The sequence below is a fragment of the Scyliorhinus canicula genome, chromosome 29 (genome assembly GCF_902713615.1).
Source record: "Scyliorhinus canicula chromosome 29, sScyCan1.1, whole genome shotgun sequence".
Lineage (NCBI taxonomy): Eukaryota > Metazoa > Chordata > Chondrichthyes > Carcharhiniformes > Scyliorhinidae > Scyliorhinus > Scyliorhinus canicula.
The window spans coordinates 4258760-4268719 of NC_052174.1; the positions used below are offsets into that span (position 1 = coordinate 4258760).

Consider the following 9960-nt stretch of genomic DNA (forward strand, 5'->3'; position numbering starts at 1 on the left):
TGTCTGCGTGGTGTTTGTGCGTTCTCCCTGTATCTGCGTGGGTTCCTCTTTCCCACAATCCAGACATGTGCAGGTCAGGTGGATTGCCCATGCAAAAAATTGCCCCTCTTTGCATCCAAAGATGTGCATCTTAGATGGGTTTACGGGATAGGTCAGGGGAGTGGGCATAGGTAGGGCGCTCTTTCAGATGGTCGCGATGGGCTGAATGGCCTCCTTCTGCACCGTATGAGCTCGCTGGTTTCAAAATCCCAGTGTGCCTCAATTAAGTGGAATGTGCAACAGAATGAGGAATTTTCATGAGGGGGGCCTAATCCACCCGTGCTGGGACACGGCCTTATCCACCCGTGCTGGGACGGGGCCTAATCCACCCGTGCAGGGACGGGGCCTAATCCCCCCGTGCCGGGACGGGGACTAATCCACCCGTGCTGGGACGGGGCCTAATCCACCCGTGCTGGGACGGGGCCTAATCCACCCGTGCAGGGACGGGGCCTAATCCCCCCGTGCCGGGACGGGGACTAATCCACCCGTGCTGGGACGGGGCCTAATCCCCCCGTGCCGGGACGGGGCCTCACCCACCCGTGCCGGGACGGGGCCTAATCCCCCCGTGCCGGGACGGGGCCTAATCCCCCCGTGCCGGGACGGGGCCTAATCCACCCGTGCGGGGACGGGACCTAATCCACCCGTGCTAGGACGGGGCCTAATCCCCCCGTGCCGGGACGGGGCCTAACCCACCTGTGCCGGGACGGGGCCTAATCAACCCGTGCTGGGACGGGGCCTAATCCCCCCGTGCTGGGACGGGGCCTAATCCACCCGTGCTGGGACGCAGCCTAATCCACACGTGCTGGGACGCAGCCTAATCCACACGTGCTGGGACGGGGCCTAATCCACCCGTGCTGGGACGGGGCCTAATCCACCCGTGCTGGGATGGGGCCTAATCCACCCGTGCCGGGACGGGACCGAATCCACCCGTGCTGGGACACGGCCTAATCCCCCCGTGCTGGGACGGGGCCTAATCCACCCGTGCCGGGACGGGGCCTAATCCACCCGTGCTGGGACGGGGCCTAATCCCCCCGTGCTGGGACGGGGCCTAATCCACCCGTGCCGGGATACGGCCTAATCCACCCGTGCCGGGACGGGGCTTAATCCACCCGTGCTGGGACGGGGCCTAATCCACCCGTGCTGGGACACGGCCTTATCCCCCCGTGCTGGGACACGGCCTTATCCCCCCGTGCCGGGACGGGGCCTAATCCCCCCGTGCCGAGACGGGGCCTAATCCGCCCGTGCTGGGACGGGGCCTAATCCACCCGTGCTGGGACGGGGCCAAATCCACCCGTGCTGGGACGCGGCCTAATCCACCCGTGCTGGGACGGGGCCTAATCCACCCGTGCTGGGACGCGGCCTAATCCCCCCGTGCTGGGACGCGGCCTAATCCGCCCGTGCTGGGACGCGGCCTAATCCGCCCGTGCTGGGACGCGGCCTAATCCGCCCGTGCTGGGACGCCGCCTAATCCCCCCCGTGCTGGGACGCGGCCTAATCCACCCGTGCTGGGACGGGGCCTAATCCACCCGTGCCGGGACGGGGCCTAATCCCCCCGTGCTGGGACGTGGCCTATTCCACCCATGCTGGGACGGGGCCTAATCCACCCGTGCCGGGACGGGGCCTAATCCCCCCGTGCCGGGCGCAGCCTAATCCACCCGTGCCGGGACGCAGCCTAATCCACCCGTGCTGGGACGGGGCCTAATCCACCCGTTCCGGGACGGGGCCTAATCCACCCGTGCTGGGACGGGGCCTAATCCACCCGTGCTGGGACGCGGCCTAATCCACCCGTGCTGGGACAGGGCCTAATCCACCCGTGCTGGGACGCGGCCTAATCCACCCGTGCTGGGACGCGGCCTAATCCACCCGTGCTGGGACGGGGCCTAATCCACCCGTGCTGGGGCCTAATCCACCCGTGCTGGGACAGGGCCTAATCCACCCGTGCTGGGACGGGGCCAAATCCACCCGTGCCGGGATGGGGCCTAATCCACCCGTGCTGGGACGGGGCCTAATCCACCCGTGCCGGGACGGGGCCTAATCCACCCGTGCTAGGTCGGGGCCTAATCCACCCGTGCCATCAGCATTCTAGTCAATAGCACTGCCAAGGAGGTGCCCAGGCACCTTCTGGATTGGCAGGGCCACGTATGCTGATGACCTGCGAGTAAATGCGGGCTCTGATGCAGGGTTCAATCTATCATGTCAAAACCTCCCAATTGCACAAGAGGGCAGAGGGCCTAATGAAAACAAAAATAAGCGGCATCTTTAAGAAAAGGAGTTTAAATTTTAAGGCGAGCTTTTCGATTGGTCTACGGGGAATCCTGGCAAAAGAGAATTCCTACAAGGCAATCTTAAATTTGATATTAAAACAGGACTGTTTCACTCCCACCATCCCGAAGTTTGCACTGAAGTAGCCAGCCGTGAGCAGCACTGAGCCAATTGATGGGAGTTTGCCGACCTGCTCCATATACAACAGCAAAAAGCAGCAATTTACCATGTGGAATCACCACCTGGCTTCCTACTGCAAAAAGCGTTGAGGCTTAATCACCTCCCACCCCTGCTGAGAGACTCGGCTTGTATTTAAATCACGCCTCCTCACCCACAATCAGTCTCCCCAGCAGCAACTGGCAATGTGACCCGGCTATGGAACTCAGCCGAGAGAGCAACTTGGGTGGAGGCTAGGACGCTTTACCACACGCGGTGACATCGCTGCAGACAAAGGCCTTGGGTCGCTGTCTGTGCGGAGTCTGCACGTTCTCCCCGTGTCTGCGTGGGTTTCCTCCGGGTGCTCCGGTTTCCTCCCACAGTGCAAAGGTGTGCAGGTTAGGTAGATTGGCCATGTTACAAGTTGCCCCTTTAGTGTTCAAAAAGTTAGGTGGTGTTACGGGAGTAGGGCGGGGTAATGGGCCGGAGTACAGTGCTTTTTCAGAGGATCGGTGCAGACTCAATGGGCCGAATGGTCTCCTTCTGCGCCATAAGGATTCTATTTTCTTTTGAACTTTTTCTTAAATTTAGAGTACCCAATTCTCTTTTTCCAATTAAGGGACAGTTTAGTGTGGCCATCCACCTCACCATAGAATTTAGAATTTACAGCGCAGAAGGCAGCCCATCGAAGCAGCACCGGCCCTTGGAAAGAGCACCCTACCTAAACCCCCACCCCATCCCTGTTACCCCACCCAACCTTTTTGGCCACTATGGGCGATTTAGCATGGCTGTTCCACCTAACCTGCACCTCTTTGGACTGTGGGAGGCAACCGGAGCACCCGGAGGAAACCCACGCAGACACGGGGAGGACGTGCAGACTCCGCACAGACTGTGACCCAAGCCAGGAATCGAACCTGGGACCCTGGAGCTGTGAAGCAACAGTGCTGCCCACTGTGCTACCCATGGGTGGGAGGTGATCAAGCCTCAATGTTTTTTGCAGTAGGAAGCTAGTTGGTGACTTGCACATGGTAAACTGATGGTTTTAGCCTTTGTATATGGGCCAGACCTGCAAACTCCCCTCACCTGCACATCTTCGAGTTGTGGGGGCGAGACCCACGCGGACGGTGGGAGAATGTGCAAACTCCACACAGGCAGTGACCCAGGGCCGGGATCCAACCCGGGTCCTCGGCGCCGTGTGGCAGCAGTGCTAACCACTGCACCACTATGTTGCCCCTCTGTGGGGATTCTATGCCTGCAGAAACCTTCCATACCCCTAACTTTCGATGTTTATATTGCACTGATCATGGTGAAGGGAATCGGGTGTCATAAATACACAATGCATGTATTTTGCACAATTCAGGATAATAATTGTGAGGTAAAATTAAAAACTCCATGTTGGAAGTCAAACAAAGAGCTTTAATAATCAGATATGAATAGTGGCACTGACGATCAGGATTTTGGGGTATAACTCGTAATGACGCACTTAGATCCAGGCCCCACAATATTTATAAACGTCATCAGAAAATTCAAACGTGGAAAATTGGGAATTTCTTTACACTATACCTGCCGTCCATGTCACTTGAATCGAGATTTCCAAGGAAGTCCATTATCTTCAAATGTTAGCCCCAAAATAACACCGTAAGCTTATTTATTTATTTTGCTGGCTTGATTACCTACCAAAGCTTCCCTCTCGGTGCTAAAGACTAGATTGGACGCCGAAACGTGCCCTCGGGTTTTGGTAAACCTCGGACACTGCCAGCCTTCCACGCAGGCTGCTGCAGGGAGCGGGCAGAGGCTAACACAGCAGAAAGATCAGAAGGCGCAATTCCACCACGGCGTTTCCAAAATTTCAACCAAAATAAATGACTTTTACAGCATTCCTTGGGGATTTAAGGCAGGTATGTTGTGTTATCCTACACTGCGCTTCTGAACCAAAGTAATAATTTTTAACCATTTAAACATCAAATATAGTCTGCGGTGTAAAAACATCTTTCGTTCAGCATATTTTATCATTTTCCCCCCATCTCCCATCCATATCATCAATCGCCCACTGACCGACAAGAGGGGCAAGTTCTGCTCCCCGATCTTATACAGCGGCTTAGCTCAGTTGGCTCGTGATGAAGAGCGAGGTCAACAGCGGCGGGTTCAATCCCCGTACCGGCTGAGGTTATTCACGACCAACCCCCCCCCCCCTTCAAGGGGGAAAGCAGCCTCTGGTCACCTGGGACTGCGGTGAGTTTTACACTGCCACACCCTCGTGACCGTTTAATACCACTACATGCCTGGCTCCGCAGACCAGGTGGTCTGGTTTCTGCTCGATGTTAGCACCACCCTCCCCCCGGATGTATAGTCTATATGATGACTTTGTTTATAAAACACCAGTGAAGGAGGCCTTGTGGCCCAACAAGTTTGTGGCTGTCCGTTACACTCCATTATTTCTCCAATTTCGCCGATCCTAACTCCGCTAACCTTCTTCAACAAAAACAGAAAAACACTGCACAATCTCAGCAGTCTGGCAGCGTCTGTGGAGACAGAGACAGAGAGAGAGAGAGACAAGGGAGCTAACGTTTCGGGTCTGGGCGACTCTTTGTCAAGGTGGCTTTTGTTTCAGATTCCAGCATGCACAGTAATTTGCTTTGATCATATCCTCCAATTCCTTCTGTCCTCGTATCCTTGCCTGGTTTCCCCCTCAGTCACTTCACAATAGGCGCAATCTCAGCTGGATTCTTACACCAGAGGAAACCGTATACCTCTCCGCCTGCTCCTCTAACCGACTAAACACCCATTTTGGATCATCCATCAGCAGACTTAGGTCCTCAGCTTCCAACACATTTGTTTTTTTAATTACCGTCATTCACCATTTGAGAGGATATTATTTAGGTGTCAGAGTACACTGCAAAACTGGTCAGTCAGGCCTTGGATTGAGTCAACGTACAGTACGGTGTCTGGACAACTTACATGCCCAACTCCAGTACGGATATACCCCTGGCTCTCGCTCAGTAACGCCCAACTCCTGTACGGATATTCCCCTGGCTCTCGCTGACTAGCGCCCAACTCCTGTACGGATATTCCCGTGGCTCTCGCTCAGTAACGCCCAACTCCAGTACGGATATACCCCTGGCTCTCGCTCAGTAACGCCCAACTCCTGTACGGATATTCCCCTGGCTCTCGCTGACTAACGCCCAACTCCTGTACGGATATTCCCCTGGCTCTCGCTGACTAACGCGCAACTCCTGTACGGATATTCCCCTGGCCCTCGCTCAGTAACGCCCAACTCCAGTACGGATATTACCCGAGCTCTCGCTCAGTAACGCCCAACTCCTGTACGGATATTCCCCTGGCCCTCGCTCAGTAACGCCCAACTCCTGTACGGATATTCCCCTGGCTCTCACTGATTAACGCACAACTCCTGTACGGATATACCCCTGGCTCTCGCTGACTAACGCCCAACTCCAGTACGGATATTACCCGAGCACTCGCTGACTAACGGCCAACTCCTGTACGGATATTCCCCTGGCCCTCGCTCAGTAATGCCCAACTCCTGTACGGATATTCCCCTGGCTCTCACTGATTAACGCACAACTCCTGTACGGATATTCCCCTGGCTCTCGCTGACTAATGCCCAACTCCTGTACGGATATTCCCCAGGCTCTCGCTCAGTAACGCCCAACTCCTGTACGGATATTCCCCTGGCTCTCGCTGACTAACGCCCAACTCCTGTACGGACATTCCCCTGGCTCTCGCTCAGTAACGCCCAACTCCTGTACGGATATTCCCCTGGCTCCCGCTGACTAACGCCCAACTCCTGCACGGACATTCCCCAGGCTCTCGCTCAGTAACGCCCAACTCCTGTACGGATATTCCCCTGGCTCCCGCTGACTAACGCCCAACTCCTGTACGGATATTCCCCTGGCTCTCGCTAACGCCCAACTCCTGTGCGGATATTCCCCTGGCTCTCGCTGACTAACGCCCAACTCCTGTACGGATATTCCCCTGGCTCTCGCTGACTAACGCCCAACTCCTGTACGGATATTCCCCTGGCTCTCGCTCAGTAACACCCAACTCCTGTACGGATATTCCCCAGGCTCTCGCTCAGTAACGCCCAACTCCTGTACGGATATTCCCCTGGCTCTCGCTGACTAACGCCCAACTCCTGTACGGATATTCCCCTGGCTCTCGCTGACTAACGCCCAACTCCAGTACGGATATTCCCCTGGCTCTCGCTCAGTAACGCCCAACTCCTGTACGGATATTTCCCTGGCTCTCGCTCAGTAACGCCCAACTCCTGTACGGATCTTCCCCTGGCTCTCATAAGAACATAAGAACTAGGAGCAGGAGTAGGCCATCTGGCCCCTCGAGCCTGCTCCGCCATTCAATTAGATCATGGCTGATCTTTTGTGGACTCAGCTCCACTTTCCGGCCCGAACACCATAACCCTTAATCCCTTTATTCTTCAAAAAACTATCTATCTTTACCTTAAATACATGTAATGAAGGAGCCTCAACTGCTTCACTGGGCAAGGAATTCCATAGATTCACAACCCTTTGGGTGAAGAAGTTCCTCCTAAACTCAGTCCTAAATCTACTTCCCCTTATTTTGAGGCTATGCCCCCTAGTTCTGCTGTCACCCGCCAGTGGAAACAACCTGCCCGCATCTATCCTATCTATTCCCTTCATAATTTTAAATGTTTCTATAAGATCCCCCCTCATCCTTCTAAATTCCAACGAGTACAGTCCCAGTCTACTCAACCTCTCCTCATAATCCAACCCCTTCAGCTCTGGGATTAACCTAGTGAATCTCCTCTGCACACCCTCCAGCGCCAGTACGTCCTTTCTCAAGTAAGGAGACCAAAACTGAACACAATACTCCAGGTGTGGCCGCACTAACACCTTATACAATTGCAACATAACCTCCCTAGTCTTAAACTCCATCCCTCTAGCAATGAAGGACAAAATTCCATTTGCCTTCTTAATCACCTGTTGCACTTGTAAACCAACCTTCTGTGACTCATGCACTAGTACACCCAAGTCTCTCTGAACAGCGGCATGCTTTAATATTTTATCGTTTAAATAATAATCCCGTTTGCTGTTATTCCTACCAAAATGGATAACCTCACATTTGTCAACATTGTATTCCATCTGCCAGACCCGAGCCCATTCACTTAACCTATCCAAATCCCTCTGCAGACTTCCAGTATACTCTGCACTTTTCGCTTTACCACTCATCTTAGTGTCATCTGCAAACTTGGACACATTGCCCTTGGTCCCCAACTCCAAATCATCTATGTAAATTGTGAACAATTGTGGGCCCAACACGGATCCCTGAGGGACACCACTAGCTACTGATTGCCAACCAGAGAAACACCCATTTATCCCAACTCTTTGCTTTCTATTAATTAACCAATCCTCTATCCATGCTACTACTTTACCCTTAATGCCATGCATCTTTATCTTATGCAGCAACCTTTTGTGTGGCACCTTGTCAAAGGCTTTCTGGAAATCCAGATATACCACATCCATCGGCTCCCCGTTATCTACTGCACTGGTAATGTCCTCAAAAAATTCCACTAAATTAGTTAGGCACGACCTGCCTTTTACGAACCCATGCTGCGTCTGCCCAATGGGACAATTTCTATCCAGATGCCTCGCAATTTCTTCCATGATGATAGATTCCAGCATCTTCCCTATTACCGAAGTTAAACTCACTGGCCTATAATTTCCTGCTTTCTGCCTACCTCCTTTTTTAAACAGTGGCGTCACGTTTGCTAATTTCCAATCCACCGGGACCACCCCAGAGTCTAGTGAATTTCGGTAAATTATCACTAGTGCATCTGCAATTTCCCTAGCCATCTCTTTTAGCACTCTGGGATGCATTCCATCAGGGCCAGGAGACTTGTCCACCTTTAGCCCCATTAGCTTGCCCATCACTCCCTCCTTAGTGATAACAATCCTCTCAAGGTCCTCACCTGTCATAGCCTCATTTCTATCAGTCGCTGGCATGTTATTTGTGTCTTCCACTGTGAAGACCGACCCAAAAAACCTGTTCAGTTCCTCAGCCATTTCCTCATTTCCCATTCTTAAAACTCCCTTCTCATCCTCTAAAGGACCAATATTTATTGGTCCTCTCGCTGAACACACAACTCCTGTACGGATATTCCCCTGACTCTTGCTCTGTAACGCCCAACTCCTGTACGGATATTCCCCTGGCTCTCGCTGACTAACGCCCAACTCCTGTACGGATATTCCCCTGGCTCTCGTCAGTAACGTCCAACTCCTGTACGGATATTCCCCTGGCTCTCGCTGACTAACGCCCAACTCCTGTACGGATATTCCCCTGGCTCTCGCTCAGTAACGCCCAACTCCTGCACGGATATTCCCCTGGCTCTCGCTGACTGACGCCCAACTCCTGTACGGATATTCCCCTGCCTCTCGCTGACTAACGCCCAACTCCTGTACGGATATTCCCCTGGCTCTCGCTGACTGATGCCCAACTCCTGTACGGATATTCCCCTGGCTCTCGCTGACTAACGCCCAACTCCTGTACGGATATTCCCCTGGCTCTCGCTGACTAACGCCCAACTCCTGTACGGATATTCCCCTGGCTCTCGCTGACTAACGCCCAACTCCTGTACGGATATTCCCCTGGCTCTCGCTCAGTAACGCCCAACTCCTGTACGGATATTCCCCGGCTCTCGCGCAGTAACGCCCAACTCCTGTACGGATATTCCCCAGGCTCTCGCTCAGTAACGCCCAACTCCTGTACGGATATTCCCCTGGCTCTCGCTCAGTAACGCCCAACACCTGTACGGATATTCCCCTGGCTCTCGCTGACTAACGCCCAACTCCTGTACGGATATTCCCCTGGCTCTCGCTCAGTAACGCCTAACCCCTGTACGGATATTCCCCTGGCTCTCGCTCAGTAACGCCCAACTCCTGTACGGATATTCCCCTGGCTCTCGCTCAGTAACTCCCAACTCCTGTACGGATATTCCCCTGGCTCTCGCTCAGTAACTCCCAACTCCTGTACGGATATTCCCCTGGCTCTCGCTGTACGCCCAACTCCTGTACAGATATCCCCCTTGCTCTCGCTGACTAACGCCCAACTCCTGTACGGATATTCCCCTGGCTCTCGCTGACTAACGCCCAACTCCTCTACGGATATTCCCCTGGCTCTCGTCAGTAACGCCCAACTCCTGTACGGATATTCCCCTGGCTCTCGCTGACTAACGCCCAACTCCTGTACGGATATTCCCCTGCCTCTCGCTGAACGCCCAACTCCTGTACGGATATTCCCCTGGCTCTCGCTGACTAACGCCCAACTCCTGTACGGATCTTCCCCTGGCTCTCGCTGACTAACGCCCAACTCCAGTACGGATATTCCCCTGGCTCTCGCTCAGTAACGCCCAACTCCTGTACGGATATTTCCCTGGCTCTCGCTCAGTAACGCCCAACTCCTGTACGGATCTTCCCCTGGCTCTCATAAGAACATAAGAACATAAGAACT

The 9960-nt window shown here is 54.0% G+C and overlaps 1 protein-coding gene across 1 annotated transcript in view; it reads right to left on the reverse strand.

Moving 5' to 3' along the window:
• Positions 1-9960, reverse strand: part of LOC119958374 (misshapen-like kinase 1) — a 189500-nt gene that overhangs the window by 110189 nt on the left and 69351 nt on the right. The gene's annotated exons all lie outside the window — the stretch shown is intronic.